Source organism: Rutidosis leptorrhynchoides, chromosome 9, assembly GCF_046630445.1.
Source record: "Rutidosis leptorrhynchoides isolate AG116_Rl617_1_P2 chromosome 9, CSIRO_AGI_Rlap_v1, whole genome shotgun sequence".
Lineage (NCBI taxonomy): Eukaryota > Viridiplantae > Streptophyta > Magnoliopsida > Asterales > Asteraceae > Rutidosis > Rutidosis leptorrhynchoides.
The window spans coordinates 253,754,869-253,777,231 of NC_092341.1; positions in this window are offsets into that span (position 1 = coordinate 253,754,869).

Sequence of the window (22,363 nt, forward strand, 5' to 3'; positions counted from 1 at the left end):
TGCTTGCTGTAATGTCTGCCAGAATCTTGAAATAAATCTGCCATCCCTATCAGAGATAATAGAGATTGGTATTCCATGTATGGAGACGACTTCCTTCAAATACAGTCGTGCTAACTTCTCCATCTTGTCATCTTCTCTTATTGGCAGGAAGTGTGCTGATTTGGTGAGACGATCAACTATTACCCAAATAGTATCAAAACCACTTGCAGTCCTTGGCAATTTAGTGATGAAATCCATGGTAATGTTTTCCCATTTCCATTCTGGGATTTCGGGTTGTTGAAGTAGACCTGATGGTTTCTGATGCTCAGCTTTGACCTTAGAACATGTCAAACATTCTCCTACGTATTTAGCAACATCGGCTTTCATACCCGGCCACCAAAAATGTTTCTTGAGATCCTTGTACATCTTCCTCGTTCCAGGATGTATTGAGTATTTGGTTTTATGAGCTTCTCTAAGTAGCATTTCTCTCATATCTCCAAATTTTAGTACCCAAATCCTTTCAGCCCTATACCGGGTTTCGTCTTCCCGAATATTAAGATGCTTCTCCGATCCTTTGGGTATTTCATCCTTTAAATTTCCCTCTTTTAAAACTCCTTGTTGCGCCTCCTTTATTTGAGTAGTAAGGTTATTGTGAATCATTATAGTCATAGATTTTACTCGAATGGGTTCTCTGTCCTTTCTGCTCAAGGCGTCGGCTACCACATTTTCCTTCCCCGGGTGGTAACGAATCTCGAAGTCGTAATCATTCAATAATTCAATCCACCTACGCTGCCTCATATTCAGTTGTTTCTGATTAAATATGTGTTGAAGACTTTTGTGGTCGGTATATATAATACTTTTGACCCCATATAAGTAGTGCCTCCAAGTCTTTAATGCAAAAACAACCGTGCATAATTCCAAATCATGCGTCGTATAATTTTGTTCGTGAATCTTCAATTGTCTAGACGCATAAGCAATCACCTTCGTTCGTTGCATTAATACACAACCGAGACCTTGCTTTGATGCGTCACAATAAATCACAAAATCATCATTCCCTTCAGGCAATGACAATATAGGTGCCGTAGTTAGCTTTTTCTTCAATAACTGAAATGCTTTCTCTTGTTCATCCTTCCATTTAAATTTCTTCCCTTTATGCGTTAATGCAGTCAAGGGTTTTGCTATTCTGGAAAAGTCTTGGATGAACCTTCTGTAGTAACCAGCTAGTCCTAAAAACTGGCGTATGTATTTCGGAGTTTTTGGGGTTTCTCACTTTTCAACAGTTTCTATCTTTGCCGGATCCACCTTAATACCTTCTTTGTTCACTATGTAATCGAGGAATTGAACTTCTTCCAACCAAAATGCACACTTTGAAAACTTAGCGTACAATTCTTCCTTCCTCAATACTTCTAACACCTTTCTCAAATGTTCAGCGTGTTCTTGGTCATTCTTTGAGTAAATAAGTATGTCATCAATGAAAACAATGACAAATTGTCAAGGTATGGTCCACACACTCGGTTCATAAGGTCCATGAACACAGCTGGTGCATTAGTTAAACCAAACGGTATGACCATAAACTCGTAATGACGGTAACGTGTTCTAAAAGCAGTCTTTGGAATATCATCTTCTTTCACCCGCATTTGATGATACCCGGAACGTAAGTCAATCTTTGAATAAACAGACGAGCCTTGTAGTTGATCAAATAAGTCGTCGATTCTCGGTAGTGGGTAGCGGTTCTTGATAGTAAGTTTGTTCAACTCTCGGTAGTTGATACACAACCTGAATGTACCATCTTTCTTCTTGACAAACAAAACAGGAGCTCCCCACGGTGATGTTCTTGGTTGAATGAAACCACGCTCTAAAATTTCTTGTAATTGGCTTTGCAGTTCTTTCATCTCGCTGGGTGCGAGTCTGTAAGGAGCACGAGCTATTGGTACAGCTCCTGGTACAAGGTCTATTTGAAATTCAACGGATCGATGTGGGGGTAATCCCGGTAATTCTTTTGGAAATACATCGGGAAATTCTTTTGCGACGGGAACATCATTGATGCTCTTTTCTTCAGTTTGTACTTTCTCGACGTGTGCTAGAACAGCATAGTAACCATTTCTTATTAGTTTTTGTGCCTTCAAATTACTAATAAGATGTAGCTTCGTGTTGCCCTTTTCTCCGTACACCATTAAGGGTTTTCCTTTTTCTCGTATAATGCGAATTGCATTTTTGTAACAAACGATCTCTGCTTTCACTTCTTTCAACCAGTCCATACCGATTATCACATTAAACCTCCCTAACTCTACTGGTATCAAGTCAATCTTAAATGTTTCGCTAACCAATTTAATTTCTCGATTCCGGCATATATTATCTGCTGAAATTAATTTACCGTTTGCTAATTCGAGTAAAAATTTACTATCCAAAGGCGTCAATGGACACTTAATTTAGCACAAAAATCTCTACTCATATAGCTTCTATCCGCACCCGAATCAAATAAAATGTAAGCAGATTTATTGTCAATAAGAAACGTACCCGTAACAAGCTCCGGGTCTTCCTGTGCCTCTGCAGCATTAATATTGAAAACTCTTCCGCGTCCTTGTCCATTCGTGTTCTCCTGATTCGGGCAATTGATAATAATGTGGCCCGATTTTCCACATTTATAATAAACTACATTGGCATAACTTGCTCCGACACTACTTGCTCCGCCATTACTCGTTTCGACACCATTTGTTCCTTTCGTTCAGTTAACCCCTGGTCCGTAGACCTCACACTTCGCCGCACTATGACCATTTCTTTTACACTTGTTGCAAAATTTGGTGCAGAACCCCGAGTGATACTTTTCACACCTTTGGCATAGCTGCTTCTGATTGTTGTTGTTGTTGCGGTTATTATTGTTGTTGGGATGATTGTTGTAGTTGCTGTTGTTGTTGTTGTTGTTGTTGGGCCATTTGTTGTAGTTGCGATTGATGTTGCGATTGTTGGGATAGTTGTTGCGATTATTGTTGTAATTGATGTTGTTGCTGTATTGGTGATTCTTATCACCGTTTTCCTCCCACTTTCTTTTAACTTGCTTCACATTGGCCTCTTCAGCAGTCTGTTCTTTAATTCTTTCTTCAATCCGGTTCACTAGTTTGTGAGCCATTCTACATGCCTGTTGTATGGAGGCGGGCTCGTGTGAACTTATATCTTCTTGGATTCTTTCTGGTAATCCTTTCACAAACATGTCGATCTTCTCTTCCTCATCTTCGAACGCTCCCGGACACAATAGGCACAATTCTGTGAATCGTCTTTCGTACGTGGTAATATCAAATCCTTGGGTTCGTAACCCTCTAAGTTCTGTCTTGAGCTTATTGACCTCAGTTCTGGGACGGTACTTCTCGTTCATCAAGTGGTTGAATGCTGACCACGGTAGTGCGTAAGCATCATCTTGTCCCACTTGCTCTAGATAGGTATTCCACCATGTTAACGCAGAACCTGTGAAGGTATGTGTAGCGTACTTCACTTTATCCTCTTCAGTACACTTACTTATGGCAAACACCGATTCAACCTTCTGGGTCCACCGTTTCAATCCGATCGGTCCTTCGGTTCCATCAAATTCCAAAGGTTTGTAGGCAGTGAATTCTTTGTAGGTGCATCCTACAAGATTTCATGTACTGCTAGATCCAAGGTTATTGTTGGTATGTAGCGCAGCCTGTACTGCGGCTATGTTTGAAGCAAGAAAGGCACGAAATTCCTCTTCGCTCATATTCAAGGTGTGTCGAGTGGTCGGTGCCATTTCCTTCAAAATAGTCAAATGAAACGAGTTAATCATATAAAATATCAAGAGTAGTCAATAGTTTTTTGTAGCGTAATATGAACTTATTTATAAAAGCTCTTTCTTTATATTAGCGTTTTATACTCTTTAATTCGGGTAGTACCTACCCGTTAAGTTCATACTTAGTAGCTAACATACCATTTCAACTACTACAATTCTATATGAAAAACTAATCAAAAAAACAAAAAAAAACAAAAATATATATATATATATATATATATATATATATATATATATATATATATATATATATATATATATATATATATATATATATATATATATATATATATATCATATTCAAGCCTTGATACAATAACTTGCAAACTTACAATACCGCTATTTTACATAGAGCATGAAATATAGCACATAAAACTTTGATACAAAGTAGTTGCAAAGATAATTCTAGTTAATAAATAAGGCGTTCAGCAAAGGCAATAAAGACACGTAATTCATACGTCCAGAAACAAGTCATGCATTCTGGTTTTACTAATACCACTTCCCATCCTTGGTTTTGTGGAACATAACCGTTGTGACCGATAGTAAGACAATGTGTTGTAACATCGTCAAAAGGATGAAGGTTACGTAATGACCAACAGTCTCGTAATAACCTAAAAACCTCATTTCTTACCCCAATTACCGACTCCGTCACTTGTGGGAACGTTTTGTTTAATAGTTGTAGCCTGATGTTCTTGTTCTCACTTTGGTGAGAAGCGAACATTACTAACCCGTAAGCATAACATGCTTCTTTATGTTGCATGTTAGCCGCTTTTTCTAAATCACGAAGTCCTATATTCGGATATATTGAGTCAAAATAATTTCTTAACCCGTTGCGTAAAATAGCATTTGGGTTCCCAGCAATATATGTGTCAAAGTAAACACATCGTAACTTATGGATTTCCCAATGTGATATCCCCCATCTTTCGAACGAAATCCTTTTATAAACCAAGGCATTCTTGGAACGTTCTTCGAATGTCTTACAAACTGATCTCGCCTTAAATAGTTGTGCCGAGGAATTCTGACCGACTCTAGACAAGATTTCATCAATCATGTCTCCAGGTAGGTCTCTTAAAATACTGGGCTGTCTATCCATTTTGTGTTTTTATACTGTAAAATAGACAAGAGTTAGATTCATAAAAAAAATACTTATTAATACAAGCAATTTTTACATATATCATAAAGCATAAGCACACTATATTACATATATTACACCACACGAATACAACTATCTTATTCCGACTCGCTCGTTTCTTCTTCTTCGGTTTTGGTTCGTTTTGCCAAGTTTCTAGAGATATATGATGTTCCCCTAATACGAGCCATCGTTTTCCACATTGGTTTAGAAAAACCTGGTGGTTTAGAGGTTCCCTGGTTATTGTCACAACTTAAGAAATACGGGTGTTGACGATACATATAAAGTTCATCGGGTTTGGAATCAAATTTCTCTATTTTTATGCCCTTTCCCTTATTGTTCTCTTTTGCCTTATTAAATTGTGTTGGGGTAATTTCTATAACATCATCAGAATCCTTGTCGGGATCCGATTCATTGGAGAATTGGTAATCCTCCCAATACTTTGCTTCCTTGGCGGAAACACCATTGACCATAATTAACTTTGGTCGGTTGGTTGAGGATTTTCTTCTACTTAACCGTTTTATTATTTCCCCCACTGGTTCTATTTCTTCTTCCGGTTCCGATTCTTCTTCCGATTCCGATTCTTCTTCCGGTTCTGACTCTTCTTCCGGTTCCTCTTCGGGAACTTGTGAATCAGTCCACGAATCACTCCAATTTATATTTGACTCTTAATTATTATTAGGTGAGTCAATGGGACTTGTTCTAGAGGTAGACATCTATCACATAATATCAAACGCGTTAAGAAATTAATATATCACATAATATTCACATGTTAAAAATATATAGTTTCCAACAAAATTTGTTAAGCAATCATTTTTCAAGTAAACACGGTCGAAGTCTAGACTCACTAATGCATCCTAACAAACTTGATAAGACACACTAATGCAAAATTCTGGTTCTCTAAGACCAACACTCGGATACCAACTGAAATGTCCCGTTCTTATTGATTAAAAACGTTCCATATTAATTGATTTCGTTGCAAGGTTTTGACCTCTATATGAGACGTTTTTCAAAGACTGCATTCATTTTAAAATAAACCATAACCTTTATTTCATCAATAAAGGTTTAAAAAGCTTTACGTAGATTATCAAATAATGATAATCTAAAATATCATGTTTACACACGACTATTACATAATGGTTTACAATACAAATATGTTACAACGAAATAAGTTTCTTGAATGCAGTTTTTACATAATATCATACAAGCATGGACTCCAAATCTTTTCCTTATTTAAGTATGCAATAGCGGAAGCTCTTAATAATCACCTGAGAATAAACATGCTTAAAACGTCAACAAAAAAATGTTGGTGAGTTATAGGTTTAACCTATATATATCAAATCGTAACAATAGACCACAAGATTTCATATTTCAATATACATCCCATACATAGAGATAAAAAATCATTCATATGGTGAACACCTGGTAACCGACATTAAGAAGATGCATATATAAGAATATCCCCATCATTCCTGGACACTCTTCGGATATGATATAAATTTCGAAGTATTAAAGCATCCGGTACTTTGGATGGGGTTTGTTAGGCCCAATAGATCTATCTTTAGGATTCGCATCAATTAGGGTGTCTATTCCCTAATTCTTAGATTACCAGACTTAATAACAAGGGGCATATTCGATTTCGATAATTCAACCATAGAATGTAGTTTCACGTACTTGTGTCTATTTTGTAAATCATTTATAAAACCTGCATGTATTCTCATCCCAAAAATATTAGATTTTAAAAGTGGGACTATAACTCACTTTCACAGATTTTTACTTCGTCGGGAAGTAAGACTTGGCCACTGGTTGATTCATGAACCTATAACAATATATACATATATATCAAAGTATGTTCAAAATATATTTACAACACTTTTAATATATTTTGATGTTTTAAGTTTATTAAGTCAGCTGTCCTCGTTAGTAACCTACAACTAGTTGTCCATAGTTAGATGTACAGAAATAAATTGATAAATATTATCTTGAATCAATTCAAGACCCAGTGTATACGTATCTCAGTATTGATCACAACTCAAACTATATATATTTTGGAATCAACCTCAGCCCTGTATAGCTAACTCCAACATTCACATATAGAGTGTCTATGGTTGTTCCGAAATATATATAGATGTGTCGACATGATAGGTCGAAACATTGTATACGTGTCTATGGTATCTCAAGATTACATAATATACAATACAAGTTGATTAAGTTATGGTTGGAATAGATTTGTTACCAATTTTCACGTAGCTAAAATGAGAAAAATTATCCAATCTTGTTTTACCCATAACTTCTTCATTTTAAATCCGTTTTGAGTGAATCAAATTGCTATGGTTTCATATTGAACTCTATTTTATGAATCTAAACAGAAAAAAGTATAGGTTTATAGTTGTAAAAATAAGTTACAAGTCATTTTTGTAAAGGTAGTCATTTCAGTCGAAAGAACGACGTCTAGATGACCATTTTAGAAAATATACTTCCACTTTGAGTTTAACCATAATTTTTGGATATAGTTTCATGTTCATAATAAAAATAATTTTCCCAAAATAACAACTTTTAAATCAAAGTTTATCATAGTTTTTAATTAACTAACCCAAAACAGCCCGCGGTGTTACTAAGACGGCGTAAATCCGGTTTTACGGTGTTTTTCGTATTTCCAGGTTTTAAATCATTAAGTTAGCATATCATATAGATATAGAACATGTGTTTAGTTGATTTTAAAAGTCAAGTTAGAAGGATTAACTTTTATTTGCGAACAAGTTTAGAATTAACTAAACTATGTTCTAGTGATTACAAGTTTAAACCTTCGAATAAGATAGCTTTATATGTATGAATTGAATGATGTTATGAACATCATTACTACCTCATGTTCCTTGGATAAACCTACTGGAAATGAGAAAAATAGATCTAGCTTCAAAGGATCCTTGGATGGCTTGAAAGTTCTTGAAGCAGAATCATGACACGAAAACAGTTCAAGTAAGATTTTCACTCGAAATAAGATTGTTATAGTTATAGAAATTGAATCAAAGTTTGAATATGAGTATTACCTTGTATTAGGAAGATATCTTACTGTAAATAAGAAAGATTTCTTGAGGTTGGATGATCACTCTACAAGATTGAAAGTAAGCTAGCAAACTTGGAAGTATTCTTGATTTTATGAAACTAGAACTTGTAGAATTTATGAAGAACACTTAGAACTTGAAGATAGAACTTGAGAGAGATCAATTAGATGAAGAAAATTGAAGAATGAAAGTGTTTGTAGGTGTTTTTGGTAGTTGGTGTATGGATTAGATATAAAGGATATGTAATTTTGTTTTCATGTAAATAAGTCATGAATGATTACTCATATTTTTGTAATTTTATGAGATATTTCATGCTAGTTGCCAAATGATGGTTCCCACATGTGTTAGGTGACTCACATGGGCTGCTAAGAGCTGATCATTGGAGTGTATATACCAATAGTACATACATCTAAAAGCTGTGTATTGTACGAGTACGAATACGGGTGCATACGAGTAGAATTGTTGATGAAACTGAACGAGGATGTAATTGTAAGAATTTTTGTTAAGTAGAAGTATTTTGATAAGTGTCTTGAAGTCTTTCAAAAGTTTATGAATACATATTAAAACACTACATGTATATACATTTTAACTGAGTCGTTAAGTCATCGTTAGTCGTTACATGTAAATGTTGTTTTGAAACCTTTAGGTTAACGATCTTGTTGAATGTTGTTAACCCATTGTTTATTATAACAAATGAGATGTTAAATTGTTATATTATCATGATATTATGATATATAATATATCTTAGTATGATATATATACAGTTAAATGCCGTTACAACGATAATCGTTACATATATGTCTCGTTTCGAAATCATTAAGTTAGTAGTCTTATTTTTACATATGTATTTCATTGTTAATACACTTAATAATATATTTACTTATCATTTAACATAATTAACCAAGTGTATCAATATATTAATATGATTCATATGTACCTAGTAAGACGTTGTTATAACGATAATCGTTATATATATATATCGTTTTCGAGTTTCTTAAATTAATAGTCTCATTATTATGTATATAACTCATTGTTAAAATACCTAATGAGATACATACTTATAATAAAATCATGTTAACTATATATATAACCATATATATGTCATCGTATAGTTTTTACAAGTTTTAACGTTCGTGAATCACCGGTCAACTTGGGTGGTCAATTGTCTATATGAAACCTATTTCAATTAATCAAGTCTTAACAAGTTTGATTGCTTAACATGTTGGAAACACTTAATCATGTAAATAACAATTTCATTTAATATATATATAAACATGGAAAAGTTCGGGTCACTACACATACGTGGAGCGTCTTTTGATAATCAAATTGTGTCGCGTAGATTTCAATTGTACTTTAAACTTTGTAATGTAATTCGTCAATGAACTACTTTTGTAAACCTTGAAACATCCTCACTTTTGAAATGAATGCGACATGTGTTTTGGTCAAACGTTGTTTTAAAGACTTATGACCACGTAACGGGACCTAAGTAGACGGTGTCGTCAATGATGATTTTGTCGGGTCGCTACACTTTATGTAATGCGTAATCAATCTATGTTTAACATGATTTTTGGGAGCACTGCTTTGCGCATGTTTGGCACAAATGGTTAAGTTTTCTACTTGCAGAGGTATTTGTACACTAACTTTGGCGGTAATCGAACCAATATGCACGATGATTACTGCTCGAGAGAGCATTGGTGTTGAAGGGCATTCGGTGCCCGCTGAATAAGAGTAAATGTTTGCCGTAAAAAACATTTTAAGCAGTTGATTGGTAAATCATGTTTTAGTGAATATGTACTCTATTACGTTGTTTTTATTAATGATTGTTATTTCTCGAAAAATGCGAATACAAAGTAGTGAATTTGTGTTTTAGCGATTGTTTCTATACAAAGCAGAAAACACTGCGTGTGGCCACGCGTAGTGATAATTTTGCAGAATGCAAATACTTAAATCTTACAACACTGAATGAAATTCTTATGCAAAACGCAACTAAGTGTTCGCATAAATTCTAACATATATGGCATTATTTCGTTAAGTAATGATAAAGCCTACTTATGCAGTAACAATTCGGATATTTCATGAAATTTTAACTTTAAAGCCAAGTGATGAAACTGCCCACTTGTGTTAAGTGATAAATGTTGCGAAAGGATAAAATTTCCTAAGTATTTGATCTTGCCATACTTAGATGCTTCGCAATGCTAATAAAATTACCTAAGAATTGTTTTGGCGGACTTAGAAGATTCATAATGTATAAGTTTATACAAGTACAGATTGTTTCGCGAAAGTACATACTTATTATGTACACAATAATAAAAGTTAGAAATTGCAAAGGACAAGTCTAGATTATGAATATATTGAATAAAGCGCTATATAAATAAACAAAGTTGCAACTACGAAATATAAAAAGTTTCATTAATAAAGCGCTATGTGAAGCGCGCTATAATACAAAAAGTGCAATACAAGATTGCGGTTACAAATGTACAAATTTAACAAACACACTACAGCTCGAGTGCCTTAATGTCTCCGAAAGTTACATTTTCCTTCCGGCTAATCTCCTCTAAAGCCGGAATGGTAACCTTTTCGACCTCCTTTTTCGCCTTGGCCAGTGCTTCCTGCGCTTCTCCTGTTAGGCATATTTCTTTGGCGATGTCAGCAGGAAGTGGCTGCGAAAGGTCGCCAAGTTGGTAAAGTAGGCCATATCACTCGCAACGAGTGACGAGCATAGATGCTTGAACATATGCCTTGAACTTTTCGGTCATCGGCACGGAGTCCATAACTTTATCGCCAAACTAGGGCAGATACTTGACAAGTTGCGAAAACTGCTTTTCCGTAAATTCCGCTCTATTTTTTAGTGCGGAATTTTCATTTTGAGACTATTTGAGCGCATCTTCAGTCTTCTTCAATTGAAGCTTTAGCTTTTGAATCTTTTTGGGCTGAGCTTGAACAGTTGCGCATTTCTTGTCATAGTGGTACGAGATAGTGTTGAACCGTTTGACATTATCTACGCTTAAGCAAATGGCGTTAAAACAGTTTTTTACTCACTGTCTTTCGGCTTCAGCTAATGAAAGTTCACGGTATTTGGGATGCACACTCCTTGGCACAAACTTGCAGAGTTTACGGTAGAGTTTATTGGCATACTCTTCCTCTGCAGCTTCCGCGACGTCTTCATCGCGGTTTGATGTTTCGGTTTCGGAGGGAAGGTTTAAGTCTTCATTGCCAGGTGTTTCAAAAATGCCATCGGGGATATCCCCACCAATGTTATATAACTCCTCTGGCTCCTCAGCAGAATCTAAAAGAACAACAAAAAGCGGATAAGCAAATAAAATGAATTAATGATCGCATTCATGATATCAGAATAATATGCGTAGTAATGTGAAATAACATTAACTTACTTGCTTCTTGCTCTGCTATGGTGCGAAGGCGTCTTTTGCGGGGAGTGGTAACTTCATCGGTTGTGGCTTTACGTTTTCCCTGGTGTTCGCCACAAGGAATAACAAAAGTGTTAAGAATTGGTTCATCAATGGGGATGATTGCGCCGTCTCCTTATTTTGGGCGGTGTGCAAGCCTAATAGCTCGAACACTATTCTCATCAGTTGGTCAAGATCAATTTCTGCAAAATTATACCGCAAAAGTTTTACAAATATAGTATAAGATAAAATACAGTTTTGCGCAAAAGTAAATTATAAGCGATATACCATTATTTGATTCATCAATCAGTAACGCATTGTGATCGCCCCATAGCCAGTATATGGAGACTCCGCCGATGTAAAGCGGCACGTTGCTGTATGCTCGCATAATCAGGGCAGCACCCTTGATTGAATTGAGGATCCTTTTTTTAAAATCATCTGGGGTAATCTTATCATTTGCGTTGGCGTCAAGCTCAGTACACCAAGTTTTAACGATGTTGCTGGTGCCGTGAGCAGTGTTATTAATAAAGAAAAAAGAACTGCGCCTGTTCCCAATCGAATCTTTGGGAGTGTTCATCACGCCAAGGCGGCCGCGAAATGAATACCACCCCGAATCATGTGGAGTAATGCTGTTGAAAAAGTGAAAAACGTTGAGCATTGGCTGCTTATTAAGCGCGTTGCAGTACATCTTAATTAGAACGATTTTGTTAACGGCATTCGGATGCAATTGAGCAATTACAACCTTGTAATGTTCACACATGCTACGAAAAAAGGCGTCAGTGGAAGTCGTAAGTTGCCGTGAGAGATAGCGGCTTCGTAGATTGTGATCATATCTTTGGGTGGGGCGTTGGCCCTATCTTCTGCCGACGGCGCGGTAGGCGAGAATTGAGCCAACAGTGGGTAGTGTGTTTTCAGATGATGATGATGCCATTTTTGATTATGTGATTAGATTTGGTATTGAATTTGAAATAAGCAAAGTATAAATCGCTAAATTGCAAGTAGTGAGTATGGAATTCGATAAACTTCGACTGAAAAGAAATTGATTGTGAAAGCGTAAAGTTTGTAATGTGAGTTTCTTTGCTATTTATAATTAAAATTAAGACGAGGAAGTCGTAGGGGTAATGATTTATTTTTTAACGGATAGAATTACCGCAACGCGTCAACGGTAATTATATAGCCGTTACAGCATCGCTTGATTTGACAAGTTTTTCATAATTACAGCTGCATTGCGCGTTATCATTGTGAAAGATAACGGTAATAAATTAGCGATGAAAAAATTATTAAAACTTGCTGCAAAGATATTTTTTAGTAAATTTTATTTTTTAGAGTTTATCATGATAAATTTTTTACGCAAAATGTACCATAATAAACTGGGGGGACTTGATCATATACATAGCATTGTATATGTGTATTTTAAATGCTAAAGGCTAAAAACAGAAGTTATGTGAAGCATATTTAAAGGATTTGGAATATCCGCTGAAAATTAAGATAGCGGATCATATTGTGCATTAATAAAAGACTGCGGATTATTTTTGCTAAGTCAACGCGGATGATTAGACAATCCGCATAGCGGTATGTTCTGGAAACAATAAATAGAGAGCTTGGCCTCTCATTTATAGGTTGTTGATTCTCTGCCATTTGCCAAAGCCTTTGTAATTTTCATTTGTGACTTTGCCCAAGGAATTTTTATATTGTGTTAAGGTGAATCATGCTAATTAACAATTAAGACCGGGCCGGGGTGGTTGATCACTTGATTGATAAAGTGAAAGATGATCATCAGGGCCCAAAACAATCATCAAACATCCCATTTCACCACTTTAATCTCATTGCACTCAATCCTTAATTAAGTATCTTTAATCTAGGATTGATCGTTGTGCCTAATCATGGTTAATTTGTCATTAAGATGTAATTAAGCGTAATTAACCAAGATTAGTGTTTATGACCAAAACTCAATTGAGTATGAAAAGGACATCTATTCTAAGCGTGTTGAAAAAGGTTTCATGAATTATAGATGTCGGGAAGTGGTCAAACTAAATTTGATCAAAAATGGTGACAGAGGATTCTGCGGTCGCACTAAGGTTGATCGTGGTGGCAGTCGTGCAACTTGTTTTCACAAAACTGCGTTACAAATTCAGTCTGGCCTTCTACGGCTAAGTGTACGGTCGACCGTACTTTGACCGTGTATTTTAATGATCTTTGTTTTCATCTATAATTTTTTTTTGACTTGGTCAAAGTATGGATTAGTGAACTTGCATGTTTTATGTTAAGGTGTCAATCATCACTTATGCGTATGTATGTGTCATCATCAAAATATATTCTTTGGTTAAGCATCATACTTAACTTTGTCGGTTAGTCCATTAACCAACATTCAACCAACATCCCAGTTTGCCACAACGATAACATATGGCTTGCCCCAATATACATTCCCCAAAGTGTCTCTTCCCACATTTTCCACAATTTGGTTGTTCACTAATCGTAGCTTTTGTTGGTGAAGAAGTTGTTTTCCCTTTAGTTGGTGACCCAGAACCCATCTTCATCTTTTTGATGTGCGACCTCTGATTCGTGTTAGACGTTGGTTCACTTTTCCTCTTTAGAACCCCTCTTGATATAAGCTCTAACTAACGCTCTAAGGCCCAATTCATAGCCTTTGAGAGCGAGTCATAATAGTTTGGATCATTACTATCCTTAATTTCTGGATTCAATCGTGGTATGTAGTGCCGATGAAGACGATCTGAATCCACCACGTAATCCGGTGAAACTTAGCTTTATCATTAAACTCTTTTGTTTATTCAGGCACCAACTTTTCCCCATGCTTAAGGGACATAAACTCTAACCTTAATCGTTCACGTTCGGGGTAGGAGCAAATTTGTCCATGAACATTATCTTAAAAGTTTCCCAAGAAATTTCTCTCACCTTGTCGGGTGAACATTATCTTAAATCCACCACTCGTGACCTCTTCCCTTCAATTGATGAGCGGAAAACATCACTTTAAGTCGCTCGGGACATTCACTAAGTGCGAAAGGTTCTTGAATTTCATTTACCCATCTCGTGGCACGGATAGGATCCAAATTCCCATGAAATTCAGGTGGTTTACAAGCAGCAAAATGTTTGAACTCGAATCTTTCCCGATCTTTGTTCCCCACTAGATCCACTCCCATCTCCCGACTTCCACCCCTCTAGCTTTGCATCGAGTAAAAGTTCCACCCTTCTCAATTAGGTTAGAGTGAAATCCTCGATAGCTTTCCCTAATATGGTTCGAAGCACAGCTTCCCCTTCCGCATTAATAACCCCTTGACCCGTTGCATTTGGGTCGGGATTCTCTTCACCGCCCCTCGTGTTGTCACTAGGATTCCCTTGAATGTCCGCCATATCTTCACAACTGAAATATTAACATTATCGTTAATATTTTTACACAATAATCACAACTTAACTAAGGGCACGCTTATCCCCTTGATTATTCCCATTGTTGAACACTTACTTCCCACCCTTAAGTGTGCCAATGGAGTTTAAATGTGACCGTGGTGATATACGTGTGCGTTCCAGACACACTCATATCACTCGCATCACACCTCCTCCCCATTAGTCTCTTTAAGGCCAAGTAAATGTTCTTCCCTTCCTATCCAACTCCCCTTAAGTCATCAAGGTTCTCACTCCCAAGGTCCCATTCACACATGTTATTACCCAATAGTTAAGGTTTAAGCCTAGACAACCCCGTAAAAGATTTTCCATGTCCCTTAAACTTGGCTCTGATACCACTTGAAATGACCCCAACCCATTTTTGAAAAACAACACACATTTTTTTATCATAGGCAAATGGAGCGGAGCTCCAAATTTGGAGCGGCGCTCCACTTTGCTGCACCAGATGCCCAAATTCCCAGTTTGCTCTCGGGGTTAAAAACCTTTTCGATGGAGAGGCGTGCCAGCTTTTGGAGTGGCGCTCCATTCCACTGGAGCTGGAGCTAGAAATTTCATTTTAATTCCAAATCACATTTTTATCACAATACAAGTTTTGAACCACATTAACCTGCCCATAAGTTGATTACAACCTAAAATACAACAAGGTCGGAGTAAGGTGCCATCAGACGTCCAACAGGCAGTCTCACACGTTCACCACATCGGGTACTCACGACCCATAATTTGACAGAGTGTACATTACAACCTATTACAATAAAATGACCCAAGAAATAAGACTAAGAGTTCACAATACATGCATTCGTCTTGAATACAATTATTTACTCCAAAATTACAATTTCGAATGATAGAGAATTGTACGAACTCGCTTACACTTATGACTTCCGATTACTCCTTAGCCACTTTCTTGCTCTCCCTAGAAGTCTTCGATCCACCGATACCTAAACGCACAACACAATATACATGTAAGCTTTAAGGCTTAGTGAGAACATAAGCAAATGATTAATTTTTATTAGCAACTATTATTTACAAGCAGAAACATACATTCCAATAACAATTGCACACATCAACTTACACACACTCGTTTAACCACTTACTTTGATCTAGCATGATGACAACTAAATTATTAATCACCTCAAAATGAGTCTCCCATCTCGCACACTACAACTTCCTATAGCAAATGTGAATTTACCCAACTTCTAACAATCAAAGTAACCCACAATGTAACATTAATAATGAAAATAACAATGATGCATTCTTGGAATTTTCGAGGCTTGGCACACCTCTTGCACGGATGCAATCCGATAATGCCACTCCTCTTTCCAAGTGTGAATCGATAAGTTATGAACTCACTTTGTTCAACTTGAAGAGTTACTGTGATGCCCCGTACAAAACCATCGTGTACGAATCATCAACAACAGGATCATTACAAGGTCAAACACTATATGCGTTTTCAAAACAAGTTTGCATTCATGGTAAAAGGTAACATCATAACTAACATCGAATGTTTTACATCAAAAGTATGCTTCTATGAATAGAAGCAAAGATAATAGTGCGTAACCCTTAGGTCGTTACAAATCATTGTTTCAAAAGTATTAAAGTTTATGAATGCAAGATAAACGTTCATACGGTGACATCTCTAAAGCAGTGGGTGTCTACAACAAGACTAGTACAACAGCGAAAGCAAGCAACCTTAAGCACCTAAGAAAAACATGCTTAAAAATGTCAACACAAAGGTTGGTGAGCTATAGTTTAAGTATAACAGTAATGTAAGGTAGGCCACGAGATTTCAGTGCTACAAAGAGCGTTTCAAAACAGTATGTAAAGTATATGTTTAACCGTGGGCACTTAGTAACTAACTTAACGTTTAAAACCCCCTGAAAGTACACTTGGCGAGTACGTATGTTTACGAAGTATTAAACACCTGTTAAATATTAGTGCTACTAGCCCGAGTGAGGATGTCAAACCCTATGGATCCATATCTAAGATTCGCGTTCACCGGTTCAAAAACCAATGACTAAACGTTACCGAGCTAAAGGGAATGTTTATGCCATTGTATAACCCACACATATATAAATTTTAAGTACTCGTGCCTAGTATGTAAAACGTAAAATGCGCATGTATTCTCAGTTCCCAAAATAGTTAAAGTAAAAAGGGATGCTATAACTCACAGTGGAAAAGTAGTAGTAAAGTTGAGTCGGGAAGTAAGCAAGTATGTAGGTCCGGAAAGTCCACAACCTAAGTCAAAAGTTACTAAGTCAGTAAATCGTCCCAATAGGTTTAAAAGTATGTAAATTAGGTCTTAAAGGTCATCATCAATTATCATTAAACAAAAAGGTGTAAAGTAAGTTTCGTTCATGAAAAGAGTTTAAAACAAAGGCTGACTTCGATCAGTCACCACGGCCTCTATACCTACTGAAATAAGGTGAGACTAGTGGCCATGGCTCTGTATATGAGTGCTTTAGTTGTGGTGAAAATTCCAGAAGCAAACTCGTCTTCGTTTGACCGTGGCGACGGTCTAAGTGCGAGTAGGTCAGAATTTTCAGCACAACGTTAAAAGACATAGTGACACTCGGAGGGCCATAAATCCTAAACCGTAACTCGGATTAAGACGAGTCTTAAACGAAAAATTATCTACTCGAACAGAGCTAACTGAAAATAAACTTTACAGTAGACCAGGTATTCTGATCATTTGCATAAAACAGTAAACAGTGGGTTCCGGTGGGTTCTTGGTGCTTGATGTTCATCACGGTTCTCATCCTTGATGCATATAGCTTCAAGTGTACAAATCGTTGACGTGTTTACATCATCTTTACCAAGTTTTGACCATCATAACACTAATGCAAGTCTAAGATAAGTAGCATAACTCAATTAAGTGTTGCAAGTAGTTTGATAAACCAACGTTACATCAAGATCTTAGATCCGACACATACATGAACTCTAAAAGTAATATTAAGCTACAAACTTTAAAGTAAATTAACTAATCAAGATCTTAAGTTGTAGAATATAGTTTTTAGTTAGATATTGAAGATCCTAGACCCAAAAGTCTAGATCTAAAGTTATTAAGTTAGATCCTAAGTTATAACACTTGAATCTTTACTTTAATGAAACCATAAGTTATGAAACTTAGATTCTTATCTTGTAAAGTGTATGTAAGCTTTCAAGCTTTTATTTATGACAAAATAAGTAGACCATAAGTTATAGAAACTTAGATCTTTCATAAGTATGTGAAGTTGTAACTAGAAAGTTAAACTTCCATGTTCTTGAACTTGTAGAGTTAACTTTAGTTCAAGAAAGTATGAGACCAAGATTAACTAGTAATACTTGATCATTAAGCATTAATCACTAATTTAAAGTACAAGGAAATGAAGAAATAAACTAAATAAACAAGTATCAAGTTCGTGGTTGTTCATACTTTAAAGATTCAAGCCAAGATCTTGATCTTTAAGAAAGTAAACTTTAAGTTTACAAACATGAATTCAAGTATGATTTTACAACATGAACTTTCTTTAACAAGTTTTATGGAAGAATCAAAACATAAACTTGATTCTCCTAGGTTCTTTATGTTCTTAAATAACAAGATGTTATGAAGAATAAACTAGATAGTTTGATTCTTTCAACTAGTAAGTAAATAATAACTAAGAACAAGTAACAAATCAACAACAATGAACAAGTATTAAGACAAGCAAGGATGATGATGATGTATGTAGGTATGCTACGGTTTTTGCAAGAGGAAAAGAAGAGAAATAAACTTGTTACTTACAAGTCTTGAGAGAAAAGAGAGAAAATGAGAAGTACGGAATGAAGTGTGTGAGAAATGTAATGAGTTACTAGTGCATAAGTTAACAAAATTTGAAACAAAAACACTCTCCAAGGCCTACTAAGGCCGACGGTCTTCACAAGGAGAGTGGAAGGGGAAAAATCCACAAGTTACTTCATGTATTTGGCTCAAAAAGGTGGTTATAAGGTGTGTTTGCATGGGAACAAGGTGTAATGGAACAAGTAACTAGATTTTTCACAACATAATTAATCTAGTTTAGTCTAAGTATGATACTTGCATATTAAGATGGCCTAAATAATCCATTAAGGATGTAGGGTGGGCTTCTAAGTCCATTAACATTAACAAAAGCCCAAGTTCAAGTAATTAACAAATTAATCCAACAAAGCCAAAGTAATTAACTAGTAACCTTAGTTAATTAAAAATGATTAATAACAATTAATCATGAATGTAAATAATATCTTAAATATTATTCGTGAAAAGTTCATGTGTCACAAAGACGTGTCGGGCATTCAAAAGTCAATCATGGTAACAAGTAAATGTAATAACATACATTCATTAAATCACAAGTATTAATAATAAACATTATTAATTAAAGATGGAAAAACCAGGGTCGTTACAGTTACAACCAAAGCCTGAGCTTCTCAATCAACCAATTTCAAGTCACCTAAAGTAAATTATACACAACAAGCTATAATCACTATAGCTCTTGCAACCCAAAACACCCCAAGTGCCAATTTTAACCCATTTTGCACTTGGTCACCCAACCAAATCAAGACCATGATTTAACACCCTAAACCACTAATAGTTAGTGATCTAGTTTCTAAAATCCACCCATTTAACTCTTGGTCTAGTACTCTAAGAACTATTAGACCCATTTTGACACCAAACCCCTTTTTGACCGAAATTAGGGTTTACACCCAAAATAAACTTCATAGATGTACCAATAACACAATTTACTATTGTTTCAATGTAATCTAACACATGCAAGACCTAAATATTGTAATTTCATCAATCAAAACCCTAGGTCGCCAAATAGGTTTCACACACCAAATTAAGGAAATAGGTCTTGAACACCATACCACCCCAAACCCTTACCCATACACGAAATTAGAAAAAATAATTCGGATTTAGGGCTTACCACAAGTGTAAAACTAAGCTAGATAGCAGCTACACAAAGAATGAACCTCTACTTGGGGATGGATTTTGCTTCTTCTTTCCTAAACTTGAGTTTTCTCACTCTAGAATTCAAGAACAACCCCCTTCTCTCTCTCTCTCTCTAGTGTTTTTAGAAATGTCTCAAATGAAAAGGAAAATGAAAAACCCCCTTTTGATACCAGTTAGTCGACATTAGGTGAAAAGACCCATTTTCCCTTAAGTTCTAAAATATAATACAGCAGGCCCGCCAGTCCGATGGCTTGGCGCGCCAAATAGCTGCGCAGTGCGTGCCCCCACTGTGATCAGAAATCAAAATTTGAGATATCATAGATACTCTAATAGATTTAGCGATAATGGATATTAGAATACATAATAGAGAGAAGAGTGTTTAGGAGTCTTAAGAAGAAACCTACAATATATAAAACTTAAGTTTAATATATTTCTTATAACTTACAAGACAAAGATTTTGATAAAACTAAGAGTTTATTACAAGATTTTAAACGAAAAAATTTCTTTAAACAGTATAATAAACCATATTTTATAACTTACGCAATATCATATACTATATATATTACTCATCATTCTAATTGCTTTATAATAAAAGATACAATAGATTTACCTTTCTTATTTAATTGAGTATGTCAAGTACAGATGCCTACAATAACAAACATTGAAGAAAATTTCGACCTTTAAATCTAGACTTACAAGACAAACCATTATTAATGACTAGTCATATATAACCCCAAGAATATCATTTTCTAGTAAAGAAGTAATTAGTCACTCCATTGAAAGGTTATTTACTTCTAGTAGATTTTAATGCAATACATGAAAAAAGGATAATTTAGAACCTTACAAAATTCAACGAAAATATTATAATGGTATTGATTTTTCTAGTGTAAGCATATTAATAGATTCGAGAGTAAATGTCAGTTATATAAATCATAAATTATGTGAAAATTTAATAGGATATAAATTGAGTGAGCTCCACCAATATACGAATTTTAATGGTGACATGCATGAAATAAATGAAGCCATTGAAATCATTCTAAATTTTTTGAAAAGATAAAATACCCGTAAGATTGTTGATAGAAAAATAAAGTAATTATGCTTCATTCAAAATATTGCTAGAATTTAACATTTTTAGAAAATGTTAAACCATAGCAAATAAGTTCATATGGATTAAAGATAACGTTTAATCAAAAATTGATATATATCAAAATGACTAGTCCTGCAAGTATTTATATTCTAATAGAAATTACATATAAAGATTACAAGGCAGAATATTTTACTGTTTTTATGGATAGTGGAGCAGGTGTTTGCGTATATAGGTCAAAATGCTTCCCTGAAAAAATATCACCAAGATTTAGAACCTTTCAGATGAATTTTATTTTCAAGAAATATTGTTCCGTTAAATAGGGGAATAAAAGAACCTTTAATTTTGATTGGATCTTTATAGTTAAATGTCCTCCTTTTTATTTTCATAACACTGGTTCAGTTGTTTTATTAGAAAAAAATTTTCTACAAAGATTTATCAAAGTAACTTTTGATATGTTAATATACCAAATAATTTTAAAAACACCTTGTCATAGCTTAATTGTAGTTAAGAGAAAAAGGCTTATTCAAGACATTTTTCTCTTAAATTTAAACCATGGTTGAATGAACAAGATATAAGATACAAAGAAAAACCAGTCCTTGAGAAAAGTTTACCTGTTTTACTATGTCATGAAGGGGAACTTTTAAACTACCAGATAAATTTAGGAAAATTAGATGTATATATAGAAAATATAAAAAGAAAGATTGAAGAAATGCAATAGTGAAAATCTTTTGCAATTTTGGAATAAAAATAAAATAATAGCAATATTGAAAATGAAAGATAAAATAAAGTTATTAGAGTAAAACCAATGAGATATAACCTAGAAGATCAAACAGAATTTAGAAATCAAATTAAAGAATTATTAAATCTTAAATTAATTAGACCTAGCAATAGCCCTCATAATTCTGCAGCCTTTTTAGTTAGAAAACATGCAGAATTGGCTAGAGGAAAAGCTAGAATAGTAATTGATTATAAGAGTTTAAATGATAACATAGTTTTTTTTATGAATATTTTTTACCGCATAAAGAAAGCTTAATAAAATGGACCAGGGATAGAAGTATATTTTCTGAATTTGATTGTAAAAGCGGATTTTGGCAAATAAAAATGTACCTACCCCACAAGGACAATATGAATGGTTTGTCATGCCTTTTTGATAGGTCAGATCATGTTGAGATTGAGAGAAATCATAAGATAGAATGAGATTCGGTAGGTGAGAAGGAGATTCGGTAAGAGAGAGAATCGGTACAAATTACATTCCACAGCTTCTAGAACTCAGTTACAATGCAATGGCTATCTAATTAGGACTACTTAGGTTCCTTATATAGTCATCTTCTAAGGAACCGTGAATTAAGCTTATTTCACATTAACACTATACAAATTCGGGGTCCTAACAATCTCCCCCTTAGTGTTAAATGTGAACTTTATAATATAATCCTATTAAAACATCTAAAGGAACTTTGTTCCTCTGAAGTGAACTTTGGATTTAAATCCCTTGAGATTCTCATATCTTCGTATGTTCACTCTTGTCTTTAGATAACTTTTCAATCTTG